This window comes from Bos javanicus, chromosome 7 (assembly GCF_032452875.1).
Source record: "Bos javanicus breed banteng chromosome 7, ARS-OSU_banteng_1.0, whole genome shotgun sequence".
Lineage (NCBI taxonomy): Eukaryota > Metazoa > Chordata > Mammalia > Artiodactyla > Bovidae > Bos > Bos javanicus.
Window position 1 is genome coordinate 52381407 of NC_083874.1, and position 22465 is coordinate 52403871.

A 22465-nucleotide genomic window follows, 5' to 3' on the forward strand; every position below is an offset into this window, starting at 1 on the left:
TAGAGCATTTGCTCCCCTCCCCCGCCACCACCACCAAGACTTAGCTGCCTGGGTTTCTGGGCGTTACTCCAGTACTAAAAGGTATGAAGGGGCCCAGGTCATGACAGCCCTGTCCCCATCTTACATGGCTTGAGGGAAGCGGGGCAGGAACCCCTGAAGTCAGGCCTTCTGCTCCTTAGACTACAGTCCTGACCTGGACTCTTCCCTGGGGTCACAGACGGATAAGAATGCTCACTGAGACTCTGGGGGAAAGCAGCAGATCCCCCAACAAACCCTGGATCCTGGACCTGTGGCTGCTGCAGCAGAGGGAGACTGTGGGAGGCAGGGGGTGTCATGGGGGAAATTGGGGGTTGGGCCTCACGTGCCAAGAAATGGGGAGCTGTGTCTGCATAGGCGTCCCCCCCCACAACACTGTCTGACAGAACTAGCTGCGTCCTTGCCGTCTCTATTTTTAGTCAGAACTGGAAGGAAGGGAAGTTCGGGGGCCAAGCCACCAGCCCTGGCTCCCGCTGGCAGCACCCACAGCACGTGGTGCGGGGGCGCCTGGGAGCCCCGAGTCCCAGCTCCTCAGGGAGGCAGGACGGTGCTCCCTCCCACCTGCGGCACAGGCTTTAGAACTGAGGGATGAGACAAGGGACCAGATTGCTCTGTATTGGGGCTGGGAGGGGGGTTGTTGCCTCCTTTCCGGGGCTGAACACGTGGTCTGCACTAGGCTTTGGGCACAGAGCGAGAAGGTGGAAAAGAAGAAAGACCCAGTTTGGTCTCCTGAAATAGGACTTAGGTCACACTGAGGTGCTTCCTTTTGTGGGCTCTTTGAATGGGGCCCTTGCTTCCTCCCTCAAAGTTTAAACATCTTGACTCTATCAGAAGCCAGTTGGGGCTGGCTCTTCCTCAGGAGGGGAACTTGTATGAGGTGTGAGTTCATAGATTGCCCCTAACCTAAGAGCACAGAGGGAGAGCAGAGGGGGAGGAGATTTTTCAGTCTCCGCCTCCCCAGCAGAAAGACTCCCTGGATGAAACTGCACAGCTGCTAAGGCCATTACTTGTGCGCCAGGGAAAGGCAGTTCAAGTGGCAATAGAGTTCAGGTGTTTGGACCTGGGTTCGAGTTCTGGCTCCTCCGCCTACCAACTGTGTGATACTGAGAAAGTGGCTAAACCTCTCTGAATCTGTTTTCCCCTCTGTAAAGTAGGGATAATCATAGTACCTTCTCTGTAGAATTATCTCATGTTGAGGTAATATGAGAAAATGTATATACAAGTGTTCAACTATTATTGATGAAAATGTAAAAGAAGAGCCCAAAATCTTCTCTACAATCACTGCAGATGGTGACTGCAGCCATGAAATCAAAAGACGCTTGCTCCTTGGAAGAAAAGCTATGACCAACCTAGACAGCATACTAAAGGGCAGAGACATTACTTTGCCAACCAAGGTCCATCTAGTCAAAGCTATGGTTTTTCCAGTAGTCATGTATGGATGTGAGAGCTGGACTATAAAGAAAGCTGAGCGAAGAAGAATTGATGCTTTTGAACTGTGGTGCTGGAGATGACTCTTGAGAGTCCCTTGAACTGCAAGGAGATCCAACCAGTCAATCCTAAAGGAAATCAGTCCTGAATATTCATTGGAAAGACTGATGCTGAAGCTGAAGCTCCAATACTTTGGCCACCTGATGTGAAGAATTACTCACTGGAAAAGACCCTGGTGCTGGGAAAGATTGAAGGCAGGAGGAGAAGGGGACAGATAAAGGATGAGATGGTTGGATGGCCTCATCGACTTGGTGGACATGAGTTCAAGTAAGCTCCGGAAGTTGACGATGGACAGGGAAGCCTGGTGTGTTGCAGTCCATGGGGTCACAAAGAATCGGACATGACTGAGTGACTGAACTGAACTGAAAACAAGAGCCCAGTTCTGGGCCTGAACCCCACTATGTGGCTGGTCTTAGGCTCACATTTGCAGAGATTTCTTCTCAGATTAGACTGACTTTGCTCACCCCATCACTGTCCCCTACAGCCCTAGGCCTCTCATTCCCAGGCAAAAAGCAGAAGTGTAGCCCACCGTTTAGCTGCAGAGCTGGAAAAGCTGTTTCCTTCAGTCATGCTGCAGTCCCAAGGGCTCCCCAACCCCATCATCCCACCCTTGTCCCCAGTCCACTCTGGCTACACACACAGAATCTGGGTGGAGGAATGGCTTAGGCACCTTGTCAAAGATGGGGTGGGGGAGAGAAGGTTGCAGGACACCTCAGACAAACCTATCAATGGGGAGAAGGCAGAAATGAAAGAGTGAAAACTTGCCCCACAAATACATTTTGTAAGAGTTTCTGCAGGTGGTAAAAACTTTGGAGGAACAGCTGGGTGTGGAATACAGATAAGCTTCAGGGGTCTGAACCTCCTGAAAATGTGTTCCAATAGAAAACGCAGAGCTTTCAGCAGATTTTCCAAAATATCTAGGCCCCCAGGTGGGTGAGGAACCACTATGGACTCTGGTCCAGAAGTCAGAAGACCTGGACATCTGTCTGCCTTTCATTCCTGGAGCAGAGACCTTCCTCCTCAATTTCCCCACTTGCTCCACAAGGGGTTAACTAGCTGAGGTCTATGGTCCAGTGGGGGCATTCCAGGGCTCTGTGAAGCCTGGTGAGCAGTGACAGAATAACCAGAACCAGGCCTGGGAGACAGGCTCCCAGGAAAGTGGAAGGGGGCCCCTCTCCTACCCCTTCCCAGGAGCCGACTTGGTCCATCAGCCAACATGTCAGCCAGCCAGCCGACAGAAACTGAGCTGCATCCCTCCACCAACCCAGGAGGCTGTTGCCATGGCAACTTCATATTTATCCACTTTAGCTCCTAATTAAGGGGAAAAGCATATAACATATTGGATGTCAAGGAGGCTTTGTGAGCCTCAATTTAGCGGCCGTGCCTGGATGTCAAACTCAAGCGTGATTGCTGTTAATCACCTTCCAAATTACCTAGACAGGTCACAAAGGGAAAGGTCCCCAGCAGTGGGGGCAGCTGGGCCCAGGGGAGATGAGGTTTTGAGGGGGCAAAAAGGGAGATCTGTTTGGCATCATGACCTAGGGGGCTGCTGGGTGAATGCTGGCTCCACGGGTGTCCGATTATAAACCGTCTGGGGACATGGCTAGGTCTGTTCCCACTGACCCTGAGTCAGGGGTCTCCACCCTGGAGACACAAATCAAGGCCCTTGGTCTGAAGAGAGGGACTGACCGATTGATGAACCAAGAAGCATGCAAGGACCATCTGGTGGTCTCTAATGTCAGAAGGAAGATTGACAGATGCCCAGGACGGGTAAGTGCAGGCTGACCTGATGTCCGGATGGATAGATGACTGTCACATGGCAGATGGAAGGGCCGATGGGAATCTGCTTAGGAGGAACTGGCTGGATGGCTGGACTCAGCAGTGCATCTGTGATCTCCCAAGGGAATGTCTGGCCTCTCTACCCCAAGGTTAGGCATGCTCTCAGGCGCTAGTTAGAGCAAGCCCGCTGTGGCACTTCTGTCCATTGGAGCTGTGGCCAGAGCCACATTCTTGGGAGAAACTTCAGCAGGCCCCTGGGGATGTGGGAGGCAGGGAGTAGAGATTAATAGAGCAAGGTTTGGAGTGGGGGCACCGAGGGGAGGATGTCAGCAAAGTGGTTAAGAGCTTGAGTTACAGGGTCGGGCAGACCTGGGGTAGTCTCAGCTGGGCTACTTACAACTGTGTGATTATGACCAAGTCACTTAACCTCTCTATGCTTTGGTTTTCTCATCTGTCGGGTGAGGAGGCAATTCATACCTTGTAGGGCTTTGCAAGGGTTTAACAAGATGATAAATATAAGGAGCTCAGTGCCTGGTACATGGTAGATTCTCACTAGAGGAAATGGAAACCCACTCCAGTATTCTTGCCTAGAGAATCCCAGGGACAGAGGAGTCTGGTGAGCTGCCGTCTATGGGGTAGCACAGAGTCAGACACGACTGAAGCGACTTAGCAGCAGCAGCAGCAGCAAAAGAGACAGGCCTGGAGAGGAGGGGCAGGAACACGGTATCCAAGGGCTGGACCTGGAAGCAGGTGAAGGAGCCCTTTCCTTCCATCCCTTTTTAGTCAAGAAAGGGACCCCAATGAAGGTGATGAAGGTAGGGGACAGGCTGGGGGCTGAGCAAGGGTGTAGGGACTGTTGGAACCCACTGGGTCTGTGTGAGAGGTTTTTCAGCCACAGAGGAGGCGACAGGTGGGCAACAGGGAAGGAGGCTCTTGTCCTCAAAGTCTGGATGTTACCTAAGGGCCAGAAAGGCCCTGAGTGCAGCCTGAACCTGGAGGTCATTAGAACTGCGCAGGATGAGTCTACAAGATCTGCCTGGGCTCCCCCTAGAACTCTTGGCTGAGAATCTCAGAGGTGGAGCCTGGGAAGCTGGTTTTACAACACTCCCAGGAGAGTATGAGGATCAGCCAGGTCTGAGACCTACTGGTTAAAACCAGACGCCACTGTGGGTCAGAGCTGGGAAGAACTGGAAGAATAGGTGGACAAGCCCTCCCCCATCACCATCAAGGTTCTGCATAAAAATTGTGTTCAAAAAGAAAACATTCTACAGCTGTTTTGAAAAACATCTATTATGGTAATAATAATAATTACAGCAAACATTTATTGATTGTTTACTGTGAGCCAGGCACTATGCTGAGGACTTCACATGGATTATCTCTTTTAATCTTCTCAACGGCTGTTGAGGTAGGTCATCTCATTCATACAGATGAGGACACTAAGTTTCTGAAAGGCTGTCCAAGGTCGCAGAGCTTGTTAGTGGTGGATTCAGGATTCAGTCCTGGGTGGTCTGAATCCATGCCTGGGATACCTTCTTATTCCACAGTTGAAAAACAGGAAGGCCAGAGAGGTGAAGTAACTCTCCCAAGGTCACACAGCAAATTCAAGACAGAGGAGGGATTAGAACCCAGAAGATCTTCTCTTCCTTCAGCTCTCCATCCACACCCTTCAGACACATCTTAGAGAGAAAAGTTAAGGACAGGCTGGCCTGGCGGATGATCTCCGCTTTGTCCCCCTCTCCAGGCAGAGTCCCAGAAATAGCAGGTGGAGTGGAAGGGGGTTGGAAGGTTCCTGACTTGAAGGAGGAGACTCTCAGGACATGGTGACCACAGCCAGGGCACCCTTCCTGGCCTGGTAGGAGGAGCTGCCATGGCCTGGTTTCTGCAGATGTGGCTGCAGGCGTCCTGCTGAATGGAAGGCTATTAAGGGAAAATGCTTTGCAAGAAGCTGAGCAGCTGGGAGGGGAGACGGTCAGAGGCCTGAATGGGGGGCTTTGTCCCCTCAGTTAACTGGCCAGCTCTGGCTCCCGGGGTCTGTGTCTGGGGGAGTGGCTAGTGGAGAGACCAAGGGGACTGACTGCCCAGAAGGCTCCGCCCCCTCTCCTGTCCTCCTGTGCTTGGTCCTCTCCCCAGCGCTGTCCCACCTCCAGGCTGGCCTGGTGGTTCAGAACAGGCCTTGGGGACTGATAGCTGGGCCATGTTCATTTTACTAAAAATCTTTGTGCCTCAGTTTCCTTGTTCATAAAATGGAACTAGTAAGAGTATCTTGTAATGTTAGGAAAATTGAGCAAGAAAATGGGGTGAACGTTTTGGTCACGCTGGCTCTTGCAGATCTCTCTGCAAGAGAGTCCCTCCTCCTGATTTCTGTCCATCCCAGGCCCTCCCGGGTTTGGGACACCTCTCGTGGGTCCCACCTGACCTTCTCCCCCACCCACCAACCAGGCAGGGGCTCAGGAAGAGCTCCTGGTGGAAAAGAGGCCGTGTGTAGAGAGAAGGGAAAGCGTTAAGCCTTGTCCAGTCTCCAGAGGAAAAGCTTTGAAGACACAATGCAAACTCCAGCCTGTGTGATGAGCCATTATTGCCGACAGCTCTGTTTCCACCCTGGACACTCTTGAAGCCCTAAATCTGCCTTTTCTCTCGCACCCAGGCCTTTGCTGGGGCTGTTTCCTCCACTCGGAACTCTCTCTCTCACCTTTCCCTGGCTGCCTCTTATCTGGTCCTCCCCATCGTTAACTTAGACCATCTCGCCTCCCTTCCCTTAGGCCAGGGTCCTCCTGTGTGCCCCCATGCTTGTACTGACAAGCCCCTGCCCCTCTCGACTACAAGCTCTGTGAGGTTAATGACCTCGACATGTTCACTTATCTACCAAACTGCAGCACGAGGCCTGCCCAGGATAGTGAAGTGAAGTCGCCCAGTTGTGTCCGACTCTTTGCGACCCCATGGACTGTAGCCTACCAGGCTCCTCTCTCCATGGGATTTTCCAGGCAATAGTCCTGGAGTGGATTGCCATTTCCTTCTCCAGGGGATCTTCCCAACCCAGGGATTGAACCCAGATCTCCCACATTGTAGACAGATGCTTTACCATCTGAGCCACCAGGGAAGCCACCCAGGATAGTCAATCTACAAATATTTGTTAGATGAAGGTGTAAATGAATGAATGAATGAATAACTTGATTCCCTGGCCCAGGCTTGGGGAGGGGGAATGGAGAATGTTTGATGAGACGAAGAGAAAAGGGAGTGGGTGCTTCAGACAGGACTGTAAACAGTATCGAACATTCTCTACCCATGAGAAGGACTCAAGCCATCCTCCTCTCTTGGGACTTGGTCCTGAAGTTAGGCCACCAATGTCTGTAGCTGTATCATAAACAGAGCAGAGCCGTATCATCAGTGTTTATTGAGGACCTACTATGTGTCAGCTATTCTTGACACTTCACACACACACACACTTTTTGTTTGTTGCCTCACTGAATTTTTAAAGCAGCTCTATGAGACAGGTCCCATAAGTACGTGTATTTTACAAAATAGAAAACTGAGGTTCAGAGAAGTGAAGACACCCTGCCCGAGGTCACAGAGCTAGCAAATGGTGGAGCTGCAAGTGTGGTCAGTTCCCAGGCACATCTGTTTGTTCCTAGAGCTGGAGTTCTTAACCACTGGGCTATCTTGTCTCTCTGGAGGATGGAGTGGAAGTCATCATCCCACCTCCCAGGAAGTGGAAGTTGCTGGGAAACAAAGCTGGAGAAAGTTCAGATCAAATATCTAGTTCATGTTTGGTGAGCAACTGTAGTACATCGGCCCGGCAGGAAGTGCAGAATTGGCGGCCAGCCCAGCCACCAGCTCCCCATCTGAGCAGACAGACAGACAGACCCCAGGAAGAGGGGCGGGTGATGACAGCGGGCTGGGGGGTGCCAGCCCATGCGGTGGTGATGGCTGGCATTTGTCACCGGGTGGCTCGAGGGTGGACGGTTGTGGGCCCTGGGAACAGGGCACGGGTACATGGAGTTGTTCTTAGAGGGGCTGTTTGGAAGGCTTTGCACATTGAAGGCTTAATCACTCAGCTTTTGCCAAGCTCAGACTGTGGCTCCTTGGCACTCAAGCCACTAAGAGGGATGTCTTTTCTGCCCATCCCCAGAGAGGAAGTTTTCCTGCTTCTTAGGGCTCAGCCGATCTAACTTGCTCATTCTCTCCCAGTGGCTGCAGGAGTCCAAGCTTTCAGAGTGCCCTTCTCTCGTGACAGATGTGGGATGGAAATGCCATCCTTTTAGCAGAGTGCAGAGCCCCTTGGTCTGTTGGAGACCCTGGGGGCTGCCCTCCCTGATTGTGCAGCTGGCTGGAAGCAGGCGACCCATTAGGCTCAGTCTTCAGCTGTGTAGAAATTACCCAGTGAGGTGTGAGGAGTGGCAGTGGTGCGGCTGCTCTGCAGAGTGCCAACCTCGCCATTCCTCCAGAGAAGCATGGCTCCTCAGCTAGGGTTCTGTCATCCCTGCTTAAGTCCTGGTGTCATCGGCCGGTTGCTCAGGAGGGGCCCAGACTCTTGCACTCAGAGCTGGGACTTCGAGCTTTCTGAGAGGAGCGGCACCGCCCCAGAGTTCCTATAGCTGGGGGGCTCAGCTCTAGGCAGCAGCCCTCTAACCCACATTCAGCCTCACCCAGGTACCATGGTACCAGGCCAGGGGCCAGGCACAATGCCAGCAAGAGGGACTGGCATCGGCTGCAGTTAGGAAGTCATCTTGAACTGGAGAAAGGGTCAGGGCAGGTAAGACACAAGGACTGGACAGGAAGCTGGGGGTGGACTCCCATCTGAAATGGGTATTAGAGGAAGGATCCGACTGGGGGGCAGGCGTGGAGTTAAGGCAGGTTGATATGACAGGTTGGGGTTGGAGTTGGAAATGGGTTGAGGATTATTATTGCTATTCAGGTAAGAACTGGGGGTGGACTTTGGCTTGATTTTGGTATTGGGGTGGGATCGGGAGTGAAGTTATAGTTGAGGTGAGCTGGGGTTGGAGATAGGTGAGGTTGTGGCTGAAGTGCAGTTTTGACATTGGTGTGAGTCAGAACTGGGGTTAGAGTAAAAGGACATTTGGCTCGGAACTAGACCTGAAAGTGACTGGGAAATGGTAGGAAGCGAGTTGACTCTTCACCTGCCTGAGCGTGCACTTTCTGAGAAGGTGGAAAACCCAAAGTGGGCCACTGGGACTGTCTCAAAAGATGGTGGTTTAGTCGGTAAGTCATGTCCAACTCTTTGCGGTCCTATGGACTGTAGCCCGCCAGGTTCCTCTGTCCATGAAACTTCCCAGGCAAGATTATTGGAGTGGGTTGCCATTTTCTTCTCCAGTGGATCTTCTCAACCCAGGAATTGAACCCACATCTCCTGCACTGCAGGCGGATTCTTTACTGCTAGGCCACCAGGGAAGCCCCATCTCAAAAGGTACCTGCCACCAACCATCTGTCTCATCCACTTAGCTCCACTTTCCCCTCCTTGCCCTCATCTCCTTCAACTCTCATCTCTTGCTGTTGGCTCAGGCAAGGCTCATGTGTCACCTCCTTCCTGATCACAGCAGATGTGACCAAGACCTGTGCTGTGTTCTTTTCCAGGCAGCTGTTTATTGCAGAGGCCTCCAGTCATTCTGGGTAGGGCTCTGTCAGCTGGGTCCTCATCCTGGGGGTGAGTGGGGACATGAAGCGCTCCCCCAACACTCCTTCCTGGCCCTTGGCCAGGGCCCTGACCCCTCTCCTTCTTTCTACAGAGGCCCCAGCCCCTGCATGCCCCCTCTCATTTCTCAGGGTGACAACCTGACATCCTCTGGCACTCAGTGCTGGGGTCAGGCTTTTAGAGCTGTCATTGGGGAGACCGTGGCCCCTCGCTCACTGGTTCCCTTGCCCCAGTGTCCCTTCATGCAGAAATACGCATCGGGGCATGAAACAGAGGACGACTGTGGCACTGTGATGCCTTTTAAATGCAGGCAATTAGTGGCTAAATAAAATATAGAACAGGCGTTTCCGCCTGCTTCTGGCAGGGATTCACTGAACACTGCCTGGGTTAGGGACCCTGGGAATGGATTGCAGGAACGGAAGCTGGTGGTCCCATGCACCTGGTCTGGAGCCTCTTGCTGGGACAAGGTTGAAGAGAACTGGGGCCCACGGACTCCTAATAACTTCTCAGCCTCGGCAGAGGGTTGGGGAGTACAGGGAAGCTGTGCAGGTCTCTTGTGAGCTGACAGGGAGAGTCCTGCAGAAGAGAGAAAAGCAGAGGAGAGTGGCTTTGGAGCATGACACACCTGGATGTGCATGCTGGGCCTGTCATTGACCAGCTGTGTGAACTTGGGCCGATTGCTCCTCTTTTCCAAGCCTCAGTTGCTTTGGTTGTAAAATGGGAATGACCATAGTCATAGCAACCTCTTAGCAATGCTTCTAGATTTATATGAGGTCATAAGCGCTCCATGCCTCTCAATAAAAGAGCCTTCCCAGAAGAGAGTGAGGCTGAGGCCAGAAGAGGGTAGAGACACTGCTGGGAGGTCTTGTATGGATGGGAGGACAGGCCATGGAAGGGAACTGGGGGCCCAGGGCAAGCCTAGCAGATCTTGCTCCAGGACCAGGGGATCTTCCTCACTGATGCCCCTCTTGGGCAATCCAGAGAGAAACAGGTGACTATAGACTCTGACCATGAGAGGAAGAACTTAGACTTGGTGACTCTGGGAGGATGTCCCCCATTCAGCCCTCCTCTTCCCTACCCTCTTATTGGGATGCTGTGCATAGATAGATCTTTCCAGGTGGCACTAGTAGGAAAGAACCTGGCTGCCAATGCAGGAGACTTAAGAGATACTGGTTCAGTCCCTAGGTGGGGAAGATCCCCTGGAGAAGGAAATGGCAACCCACTCCAGTATCCTTGCCTGGAGAATCCCATGGACAGAGGAGCCTGGCAGGCTATAGTCCACAGGGTTGCTACAGGTCAGACACAACTGAAGCAACTTAGCACACACATACATAGATAATCACCTTGGGTGATTTATTCTGTGTCCTGAAGCCTCAGTTTCCCCTTCAGAACAGCTTTAACAGCACCACGCTCCTGGAGCCCAGGGTGCCCTTTAACAAGCACACTAGCCTTGCAGACTTCTGGCACCCACTCTCCTTCCCCCATTGGTCTCACCCATACTGCTCCCATACTGAGCAGTGCCTCCTAGGGGGCTCCTCAGGGGAAGGGATCAGGGACATGCAGCAGCTTGGCAGACGACAGTTGGGGGACAGAAGAGACTGGGCTAGTAGCCGGGGTGGCCAGTCATTTGGCTCCTGTTCCCACGTGGACTGCCATCCTAAGCACAGCTCAGCCCTTTTCTTTAAATAAAAAGAATGACGTCATCCTCGTTCTTAGCTGCTGAGCTAGAGGGAGGTGATCTGAGATATGGTGGAGGGGAAGCATGAGATGCTGGGGCTGGGGGTGGGGAAGCCAAGAGGCAGATGAAGGACAGGTACCAAGCCCCCTCTGGGGACACACACGTGTGTGTTTGTCTCCCCTGGAGTCCACCCACGTATATGTGTTGGAAAACTGCAGAATCACAAAATGTTAGAGCAAAGATGGAACTTAATGGTACTGCTAGAAAAGCAGAGACTCATGGACAATGTGGGGGAATTAGACAGATATAGACAAGACCCTTCGTGTTTCTGAGCCCCAGTTTCCTCATCTGTGAAAGGGGGAGGCCTTGCAAGCACTTTGTGTGAAAGGATGGGGAAAGATAATGGAAGAAAGTAGGGGCACAGATAAATGGTGTCTATTGTGAATATGATTGGGCAGAAGTGATGCTGACAGCAAGAGAGCATTGGGCTGGTGTCACAGGACTCCCCCTTGACCCTTCCTATCAGGAGTCTGGGCCTGGGCTCTGCCAACTCTGGAGTGCATGGTCCCTATTGTCTCCCAGGCTCACCTGTCAGCACCTCCTCTCTGGTCTTGTGGGGGCCTGGGAACTGCCTCTGCTCTTCCCCTTTGGGGTGATGCTCTGGATCCTTCTGTGGAAGTTCTGGGTTCTGTTTTCCCTGAGCATCTGTGAAGTCTCCCCTCGGGGTTAGCTTAGGCTCCTGGCAGCTCCTTCCCCGATGAGCTCCTGGCTGACAGCTCCCGGGCCCTCTCAGGGTCCCTTTCCTCTCCCTCCTCTCCTCTCCCTCCCCACTCTCACAAGTACTTTCCTTTGCTCACCCTGCTCCCTCTCCTCTGCGTCCCCCCCTCAGTCCCTGTCCCTATATCTGTCTTTCCCTGTCCCTGTCTCTGATGTCAGAGTCTATCCAGTGTGTAACCCTGCCTCTCCGGCCCTGTTTCCCTGTCCCATCCCATCTCTGATATGAACTCTCTTACAGTCTCTGTCTACAATCTCTCTTTCTCTCTCATATTGTATTTTTTCTGCTCCTTAAGAAGTAAGTCCCTGTCTTAAGCAAAACCCTGAGGGGCCAGGTCCAGGCCGGTTATCCAGAAGGAAATGGGCCCCCAGCCCTCCTCCCCTACCCCCTGTAGGGTGCAGCCCTGACTTTCTGTACTTCCTGAGCACGGGTGTGTGTGTGGGCCGAGGGCAGAAGGCCCATCTTGCCTGTCATCTGGAGAGACGTGTGTGCGAAATGTTAGCTCTATGGCTCTGATTCAGCTCCCGGGCGGCTGGCTGCAGAACACGATGACGGAAGGGGGTGATGGGGACCCGGAAAAGGGAGCTGGGCTGAAGATGGATCCCTGAGACTTCTGCAGAGGACCTGGGACCTTCTAGAGAAGACCCTGGGTGCGATAATGGAGGGCCTAGGTAGAGGTTGCAGCCCCACTGGATGCAATGATGTGGCCTAGATGGGATAAAAATGAAGAAGCTTCAGTGTAGGGCTTGGGTGGGAGGAGGGGATGCTGGGTGTGATGAAGGAACCCCCCGGGTGGGGCCTGGGTGGGGGCAGTGATGGAACATGGGAGAGAGTTCAACGGATGGTAAATGCGGGTGGAGGGGGTACGGGGGGGCTCAGAGGGAAGCATTAAATTAAATAAGAGGCATGGATGTGGTGAAAGTCCATGGGGGCACCCTCTAGAGCCCTCCATCTGCTTGCCCCTCTCCTGTCTCCCCACAGGCACCTCATGCTGGTCTCTCTCTCCTCTCACTCACTTTGCTGCTTCCAGCACTCACCTCTCAGTTCCTAGGTCTCCCCCTTGCCTCTCCCCTGAAGCCCTTTCTGTTTAGGACATCTTCCCTGTAGATCCTCGAATCTCTAAGGGCTGGTGTGTGGTCCCACAGGTGACAGAATGTATTTCAGGACTGACCCTGCAGAGAGCTGTCTGTCTGCCTATCTATCTAGTCCAGAAAGAAGAGTTCCAGTTCCCCCTTGCCCTGGTCTGGAGTGGTCAGCAGTTCTCACTTGAGAAGGAGCTGGTGGTGTAGCTCCTAGGCCTGGGGTCTTTGAGCTGGATGTGCTGCTGCTGAGGATTGGAGCAGGGACGGAGTCTCCAGCACAGTCTAGCCAGGACTGCTGGAATCCTAACATGTGCTCAGGGACTGTGTGTGTCCAGGCCACAGACAGCTCATAGAGTCGAGTCAAGGCCAAACTCACCTACTGCTTCCCTGCCCCTACCCCCAGGACTTCCAGCCCATGTCTGTATCCACAGGGGCCTGGAGGGGGCCCATGACAGCCTCCAGTTTAGGCGAGAGGAGGCCAATTTCAAAATACATTGTGATAACCATAGTAATATTGGCAAAAGCCATCACTCATTTGGAGCTAGTCTGTGGGGATAAATCCTCATAGCTATGGGGTGGACATTATTTTTACCCCTACTTCCCAGAGAAAGAAACAGGCTCAGAGAGGTTAAGTTACCTGCTTGGATTTTCCTACCAGGGCCCACTTGCCTCCACAGCTTATGCTCTGAACCCCCTTAGACCCTGAGCAGCCCCCACAGATGACTTCCTGCCTCAGGAGCCTGGGAGGTGTGAGTGATGGAAGGGACCACGGATCACCAACATTCCAGGGAACCCACTCCTTTGGGGGTGCAGTTGTGGGAGGGCTCGTGGCTCCTCCCTCAGGGCCTGGGAGGCCTGGGACCACCTTACAGAGCCAAAAAAAACACCTCCAGGCTTGCGTGGGCCTGAAGATACCCTGCCTCCACTGACACCCCCAGAAAGCCGCTAATTGGTTACACTTGTAGCAAGTGGGGGTGGGGGTGACCCAAATGAGGCTACTGGCTTGGGCTGTGGACAGGAGCATGGGCTGGGAGTGGGGGGGCTATCCAGGGTCCACTGCTGCCTTATCGGCCCTGCCTTGGGAGTAGCAGGACCCCCTGCTAGGCTGTGGGGTGCAGAGAGACCCTCCCCCACGTCTCTGTGTGGGTGCACTGGGCTGCTGTGTTCCTGTGGCGCCGGTGGGTGCGTGACGATGGCAGCTCCCACCCGGCAGAGCCGTGAACAGAAGGGGCGAGCTGCCGGCAGCTTTAAATAGCTCCTTGCTGTATCTCGCTTGCTGAAGCCCCACCCCCACCCCCAAGTCTGGCTGCCCCAGGGAGGGGCTGCATGAGCCCCAGAAAGGAGGCCAAGACAGAGGGACTCGCACCTCCACAGCTCAGAAACACCCTCAGGTCATGGAAACACCTGCCAAAGAACACCTGTTCATCGCTGTACTTGAGAGGCACAGCCCAGTGTTTTCTTGAGTAGGGGTCCAGGAAACCTCTGAAGGGACGATGAGTCATCAGGAGACTGGCTCTGCCAGGCCTGCATCTTGGCTGCAAGGATGAGCAGGCAGGTCCTCAATCAGGCCCTGCGTTAAGAGAGGTGCATTAGTTTAGATGAGGGCTTAGGCACTCTGACTCGGAATAGCAGCCCACCTCCCCCTGCTCCTATGTGCAGTCAGCGGTGACCACTTTGGTCACCAGCTCACCTCCTCGCCTTGGGCGTCATCTGTCTGTGCACACACCTGATCCTGCAATCTTATCCCTCATCACTCTACTCAATCCACTGACCTCACTTCAGGCATTTGGACCTTCTTTCTGCTCCAGCTCATTGCCACCTCAGGGCCTTTGCATTTGCCCAGATGATTTGAAGAATAAGTTGTAGTTTATCAGGCAAGGAGTTTGGTAGTAGGGCTTCCCTGGTAGCTCAACTAGTAAAGAATCCACCTGCAATGCAGGAGACCCCAGTTCGATTCTTGGGTCAGGAAGTTCCCTAGAGAAGGGGTAGGCTACCCACTCCAGTATTCTTGGGCTTCTCTGGTGGATCAGACAGTAAAGAATTTGCCTGCAATGTGGGAGATCTAACTTCAATCCCTGGGTTAGGAAGATTCCCTGGAGGAGGGCATGGCAACCCACTCCAGTATTCTTGCCTGAAGAATCCCCATGAACAGAGGAACCTTGTGGGCTACAGTCCATGGGGTCGCAAAGAGTCAGACATGACTGAGCAACTAAGCACACAGCAAGCACAGGGGAGCATTCTAGACTGTGGGAACAGCATGTGCAAATATCCTGTGCCCAAAGAGATGCTAGCAAGTAGGAGGGACTGAAGGGAGACAGAGGTGGCTATGTGACGTGAAATGAGGCTAGAGAAGTGGGCAGTGGCCCCACTGTGCAGGATCCTGCAGACCACATTATGGCTGTTTGTCTTTATCCGGGGTCCTCAAAGGGCTTTAAATCACATGATCATATTTGCATTTTGAAAAAATTACTCTGGTGGCCTATGAAATAAAGATTTGCAAGTGATGACAAAAAGATTTAGAAATCATACTAGAAGAGGGATGGCAAATTTATGCCATACTTATCACAATTCCCTGTTCTCATACCCAAAGCAGACAGCGCTAGTCAATTACAGCAGTGGTTCTCAAAGTGGTTCTCAGATAGGCAGCATTAGCATCACCAGGGAATTAGTTAGAAATGCAAATGATCAGACCTCACACCAGGCCGCTTGTATAGGAGATTCCAGGGGTGAAAGGCAGCAATCTGTGTTTTAATAAGTCCTCCAGGTGATTCTGATGCAGGCTGAAATTTGAGAACCACTGAACTAGAACACTCTTTGATACTAAGCCCCACGCAGCATCAAAAACCTCCTCAACACTCCCTCTAAGCAGTCACTAGCCATCGGTCCCAGAGCCACTGTGAGGCTAATTGCACAGAGCCCTGGGCTGTGGGCTACTCAAAGGAAGCTGCACAGACTCAAGTCTGGAACTCAAGAACCTGAGACCCTGACAAAGTAAGCCCTAAATGTAGGCCAGCAGCCAAGTGTGCTGGGAGGAGAGCACTGGACACAGAATCCGGAGTTTTGGCCTCAAGCCCCTGCTCAGCCTCTGCTGGGTGGTGGCACAAGCAAGCCTCCCTGACTCAGGTTCCTGGCGTGCTTTAAAGGCAGTGTGGCTCTGAGCAGCGGCCTCTTCTCCTGCAGCCTGAAGCCAGAGGGAACTGGAATTCGTGTGTGTCCCTGGGGAAAGCCCCTATAAATCTGCCTCCCCACTGGGGCTGGCAGGGAGCTGGGCGGCGGCAGAGACATCACCCACAGCTTGTAAGAGGCAGCACATGACTCAGCTCTGGGAGGGAGGCATCCATCACCCTGGGCAGTCAGCGAGAGGAGAGAACTGGGGAGGAACAGCGTGGGAGTAAGGGAGCAAAGAAAGGCAGAGGCAGAGCTCTTAGCCCCTTGCCAGCTCCACCACTTTCTCAGGCCTGGGACCCATGAGTAGACAGGGGGACTCAGCCCAGAGAGGGGGAAACCCAAGAAGGAAAGAGAGTGAGATGAGGGTTGGGGGTCAGATTCTCTGCAACCCTTCTGGATACAGAAAATGTGGTCCTGAACTGCCTACAAACCTTGAGACTAATTTCAAAAACTCCTCCCCCACATGACTTATCTGGCTTCTTCTCAGCTCAAATGTCACTTCAGCAGAGAGGCCTTCCCAGATCAGCCATCTGTCCCCTACCTCCCTATCACCTTTTCATTGTCCTCAGAGCTCCATCGAGCTCCATCACTCCCTGTAATCACTGTCTTCATGTGTGTTCTGGCTAATGGTCATCTCTCCACATCCTCCTAGGCTGGAAGCTGCCCAAGGGCCGGGGTCTCCCTATTTTGCTCATGGCTCTCCCACTGGGGTCTAGAATGGCGCCTGGCACAGAACCACAACTTACTATGTGCTAGGAACTGTTTTACATGATTTACATACATTATTTCATCATGTGCCAATCTTTGAAATAAGCAATATAATTATTTCTCATTTTTCAGATGGAAACACTATGGACAGAAAGATAAGTGACTTATTCACAGGTCACACAGCTAGGAGGTGGCAGACCCAAGTCTGACTTCAGAGTTCAGAATATTTGGAACGTGGGAGCAAGGGGGTGGTTGGAAACATTGGGGGCTGGGAGGATTATTGAACCAAACTACCGATAAGAAAACATTAGCCCAGAACAAGGGGGTTCCATCTGAAGCTGGAATTACTTAATTTAGGCTTTCTAAAGGGAAATCCTGCTTTACACAGCTGCTGTCCAACTTCTGGAATTTGTTACCCTCAAGGGGTCTGCACAAGCCAAAAATAGAAAGGAGTTCAGAAAGGGTTGCACAAAATTAATGGATGATGGGTCCCCAGTGGTAATTAAAGGAAGTGAGAGCTGCTGGGGGTTTGGGCTTAGACATTTGAGGTCAGCATCACTGCCGGGGACTGACATGGTCTCCCCTAAATGGGTCCCGGGTGCTCCAGCAGAGAGTGGCAGGCTGGGAAGCGTTGGAGAGGTACATGATCTCGACTTCCTAGCCCACTCCTGCAGGACCTGGCCTGGCCAACCCCTTACCCCCTACCCCCAGGCTCAGCTGAGCTCTTAGGGGCCAGGTGTCCTGGCTAGCTGAGTCATTCACCTGCCCAGGATGGGTAATTTGCATATATTCTGGTTTTCTGAGTACCTATTTTCTTTGCTACCTTTTTTTTTTTTTTAAGAAAAAGCTATTTTTGCAAGGTGTTCATTACTTCCTAATTATTCATACTCCTTCCATTTATTTGTCTTGTTAAATTCAAAACTCAAGAGCAGCTCACTTTCTTGTTTCAGATTCCTAGTGAACTTCAGGCCCACTCCCCTTCCTTCCAGTTAGCCTAGGGTGGGAGAGGCCCCCATGCCCCCCTCCTCCCTGGGCCCTGGGCATCCCCACTCCCTAGAGACTTCCCTCCAACTAGTGCCCCCTGAAAACCCCTTTGGAAACCCCACCCTCACTATTCTGCTGTCTTGGCCTCCACATCTCTCCTTGTCTCCTCCACCCACAGTATCTCCCTTCTCTGCTCTTCTCCCCTCCTCCTCACTTCTCTCAGTCTGCCCAGCTTCCCTCTGCTTCCCCTCTCTTCCCCTTTCCTCTGCTCCCCTACCTGCCTTCTTAATCCTCCCTTCCCCCTGCAATACCCTCATACCCTCAGAATCCCCAGGGTTGCTCTCCTCCCACTCCCCCTTCTAGAAATATCACCCACAAGCCCAAATTATGCTGCGTTGCCTGCTGCTCCAGCAGGTGGGTGCTGTGGTCCTTGGCTGAAAGCCAGTCGTTCATCTCCCCCAGCCCTGCATAGTACTCCTTAAATTGCTTAATCCCTGAAAAATCACTTCCTCAAATCCCAGTAACAGTGGCTCCCAGAGGGGTGGGGCAGTCGGCCCCTAGGATTCCCAGTCTCTGGCCCTGAGCTGAGGCCAGCAACTCTCAGCAGATCCCGCTCCCAGGACTACTTTATGGAGGCCCTGGCAGGGGCGGTGGTCCCCTCTTACACCTCTCAGACTCCTTTGGCAGGGGGTCCTGTGGCCATCTAGGGGCAGGTGGATATAGTGGGGCAGTTGATAGCTGGACTTGAGTCTCCTCTCCACAAGCAGCAGCCCGGGACCTGACTTCTGCTGCAGCAGCCTTCTAGCCGGTGACGGGGTCCGAATGCTCCCATAGGTACCCTGTGTGTGTGTCCACATGGCCAAACCCACACAGCAGCACACGCATCTGCCTCACACATCTCTACATGCTCTGTACCTTAGAGCAGGGCATCTCATCCTCAGGGGCACCAGAATCACTGAGGAGGCTTGTCAGAGTGCTAGGCTCCACCTCCAGGTTTGGGATTCAGTAGGTCTGAGGTGGGGCCTGAGTATGTGCATTCAAGCAAAAGCCAGATGCTGCTGACACTGCGGGTACAACTCTTTGAGAACTGCTGCCCTAGGGATGTCCACCTGTCCACAGGAGGGTTTTGCAAAGATGGTTTTGTAAGATCGCACGGGCAAGGTGGCTGGAGAGAACTGGGAGTGATGAGCTGAGTTTGGGGATTACTCAGCCCAAGAACACAGATTTCCAATATCATCCTCTCTCACCGCCTCTGCTGCTTGATGTGTCTCCATCTCTCTCTGCATTTCTGTGTATCTCTTTCTCAGTCTCTCCGCCTGCCCTGAGGCCTCCTAGCCCCAGAGAGGTCCCGCAGCTCCAGGTGGCTTCCCAGTAACTCTGCACACAAAAGCTCATCCATCTCCATCACCCCACAAGTGAGTGGCAGGCAGGTGAGAGAAGAAGATTACAGAAGAACAGCCTCAGTTCCGTGCTAACAGGGAGCTCGCTCACCATGAGAACACAGCCAATTATTCCCTCTGTTCTGGGGGATAATCATTAATGCCACAGGAAATTCTAAACAAGCGATTAAATCATTACTGGAGAAGGTGCAGCGAGCCTGGGCCACCATTAAGCCCCCCTTGTGCTCTGGTCTAGGGAAGTCTTAGCTGGGAGGTAAGAAGCAGGGAGACAGGCATTGACCCCACCCCTGCAGCATCACCAGCAGACAGTGTGGCAGGGCCAGCTCCCAAACCACCTTTGCCCTCTGAGCTGCACACACACTACTGTCCCCAGACCCCTCCTGACCCACCCACAGTGGAAGCTCTATTCCAGCGCTGTTCATGACCTCATGCCTTCTAAAACTTTGCCCAACTGAGGCATCTGTTCAGTCAATGGACAAATATTTACTGAGCACCTACTATGTGCCAGGCAGTATTCTAGGACCTGGGGAGATACTGGTCAACAAGACAGGTGAGGTCCCTCTCCTCATGGAGCTCACAGTCGAGTGAGGCAGGCACATAATCAGAATGTGAATAAGTAGGCAAGAAAATGATCATCAATTGTGGCAAGAACCCAGGAGGAAATAAACAGGATACTATGGGTACTGTGAGTGGAGGACCGACCTGGAGGATCTTGGAGGCCACCCACACTCTGACAGGCCTCTGCCTTGGGTCGGCTGGCAGTCTATGCCCGTCTCTGGGCCTGCAGATCATGTCTTATGTGAACATCTGCAACAACTGAGCAGCCCTCTTCCTACCCTGAGTCCCCAGCATGCTATCTTTGGAACGATAATGAGTATCTATCACAGCTACTGTTTTTTAGCACTTACTATGTGCCAGGCATTGCGCTAAGCAATTTATGATCATTACATCATTTCATCTGCAGACCAGTAATAATGTTATAAAGCAGATGTTTTTAATCCCCATTTTACAGACCAGGAAATAGAGACCCGAAACATCTGTACCCTTTGGTCAAGTCACACAGTCAGCGACTAGGTGGTGAAACAGAAGTCTGACCGAGTCCTGAGCGGAGGCGTTTAACCCCCACCTCATCCTACCTCCCAGGAGAAACATGAGAGGTTTGTGTGGGCTTTGCAGGATTGATTTCAGGTCTGGGAGACCTCCCAGCCTGGGGTCCCTGTGGAGACGGAGCTACAGTGGGCTAGTCACTGGTTCCTAAAATGTGCCAAGAAGGGCTACAAGTCTCCAAGTCTCCAAAATGCAGCCCCAAGAGGGGAAACAGAATGAACCGCTTTACTCAGCTGCAGGATCCCTTTTGCTCAGGGACCCTAGGACAGCCCCCCTTGGCTGCCGCAGCCCAAAGGTCTCTGTAGAACCCAGAGAGACCATGGACCCTACTTCCCCAGGTGCCCCCCAGGCCCTTGCAGCCTTGGGAGTCACCCCCAACACCCCACTCCATAAGTTGTCCTCCTGTCCTCCACCCTCCTGCCCCTGGGGCCCAGGCTGCATTCCCCAGGGACGGTGGGGCAGCCAGAGGCAGACAGGACCGGAGCCTGGGTCTGTGGTGACTAATCGGCTGGTGCTTGGGAGGCCATGGTGAATTATTCACATGGATTCTGTGAATTATTCAAGTTGTTATTATTTATTTTTCAGATGCGCCTGCGGCAGAGCCTCCAGGCCCATGTTCAAAGGATGACATAAGTCCTGACTCTTGATCGCCTGTGCCTGTGGAGAATGAGTCAGGCCTCTCTCCAGCCTCAACCAGGAGTCCCAGAGAGCAGGCTGAGGGCAGGGAGCAGCTGCCTTCAGGGCAGACTCCTGCAGAGCCCCAATCCTAATGCCAATTATAGAACTAATAGTTACCACTTACCAAGTCTCACAGTCCCGGCCCTGTGTTCTCCATTGCAGGCTCAAGTGAACACAATAACTCTGGGAAGATGCTTATCAACCCCATCTAGCAGATGATGGAACTGAGGCTCAGAGATATGATGTCCCTTGTCCAAGGCCACTAGTTAATAACTGGGATTCCGGCCCAGGTCTGTGTACTCTAAAGCCAGTGGCTGCCACATTGCACATTGTCTTGGGTGTCATACCCGACTATTTCCTGCAAAAACTCTTTGCTGCTCCAACTGCACACCCACCCCCACTACAGGCTTTAAACCATGCTGAGGGCAGGACATGCCCAGTACCTCTAAAGCTCTCAGAGAAGCCTTGGAATCTCCATGGCAACAGGATCCTGAGCAGCCAGAAATGAGCGTGGTCTACCTCTGAGGAGCAGAGCTGCCCTTTGCCTGCAAATGTTCCAGGCTCTGAGTGAGTGTGACTCAGAGTTCCGCCAGCCTCCCTACCTCCTTCAATAACTCTCCTGCTGTCTAACCTCCATCCCTCTGGCTGCAGCTCTGATCCCATTTGCTGAACAATCCCCTCCCCGCTTCCCCTAGCTGCCATCTGGAGGAGGCAAAGTGGACATGTGGACTCAGCCCTGGGGAGGCTCTGACGGCCCCTTGTCAAGGTGACCAGTGTCTCACAGAGACAACCTCCTGCCCTGGAAGGAAAGCTTTGTCTTCCTGCTACCCCATTCATTCATTCACTCACTCATTCATTCGATACATCCTTATGGCATGCCCACTATGTACCAGGGACTGCTCCAGGTGCCAGGACCTGACAGGACTTTCCTGTCAGGCCTCTGTCCCTTGACCTGTCTCTCCTGACATGAAGGAAGCAGAATCTCAGGCAAAGTGGATCCAAGCCTACCTCTACCAGCCCCTGACTCTCCAGATGACCTTGAGCCAGCAGCTCCCCACTCTGCCTTTCTCCTTTAAAATAAGGGAGTGGGTCCAGAATCTTATTTCGAAGGCCTTGCCAGTCCCGCTTTTCTCAGGTGTCAGTAACTCAATAACAAAGCCATCATCAGTTCCATCCTACAGCTGTGAGAGTCAGCGCTCTGCATGGGCTTCCTCTCAGGTGGACTTAATGACCCTCCCTCTCTTCCCAGTTCCATGCATTTTAAAGAGGAGTCTGGGGATGGCTCTGCTGCTAATGGTGAATTTCAGTTGCCAGAGAGGCTTGGGGGCTGGAGAGGAGACGAAACAAACATTTGCAGAATGCCTTTGCCTTCTTCACAAATGTTCTTTAATAATCTTTGCAGAGGTGGATACGCCTATCCTCGTTTTACAGACAAGGAAACTGGACCTCACAGCTGCTAAGTAGCAGGGCTGGGATGTGAATTCAGGCCCACGCTGGCCCATGCTCTTGCTGCAGCACCAGGCTGTATCCCTGGCGTCAGATGGGCCCTGGGGACAGAGGGTGGCTTCTTCTTCCAAAGCCTGTGTTGGAACTGGGGGAGGAGATCTCATCACTGAAATGACTTCCAGGGAGTTGGGTGCCACTGATTTCTCCCTTCTCCACCAACAGAGGAGAGGAGAACCTTGGGCTCAGTTGTGCTGAGTCATTCAGGGCCTAGGAAACCCAGGTTTATATTTACCCCTAAGCAGCCACCTCAGCAGGTTTGGGGCCGTCAGTTCAGTCGCTCAGTCGTGTCTGACTCTTGATGCGACCCCATGGACTGCAGCACGCCAGGCTTCCCTGTCCATCAAAAACTTCCAAGGCTTGGTCAAACTCAAGTCCATCAAGTCAGCGATGTCATCCAACTATCTCATCCTCTGTTGTCTCCTTCTCCTC

The 22465-nt window shown here is 52.8% G+C and overlaps 2 long non-coding RNA genes across 2 annotated transcripts; one reads left to right on the top strand and one right to left on the bottom strand.

Moving 5' to 3' along the window:
- Positions 1-4575: 4575 nt before the first annotated feature.
- LOC133251398 (uncharacterized) lies at positions 4576-9715 on the bottom strand. Its single transcript, XR_009737595.1, has 2 exons — positions 9390-9715; positions 4576-8956 (listed from the first exon to the last, which is right to left on the bottom strand). It is a non-coding gene; the product is annotated as an uncharacterized LOC133251398 (long non-coding RNA).
- A 64-nt stretch (positions 9716-9779) lies between these two features.
- LOC133251399 (uncharacterized) lies at positions 9780-21102 on the top strand. The gene is made up of 3 exons (XR_009737596.1): positions 9780-9941; positions 19758-19902; positions 20438-21102. It is a non-coding gene; the product is annotated as an uncharacterized LOC133251399 (long non-coding RNA).
- The last annotated feature ends 1363 nt before the right edge of the window (positions 21103-22465 follow it).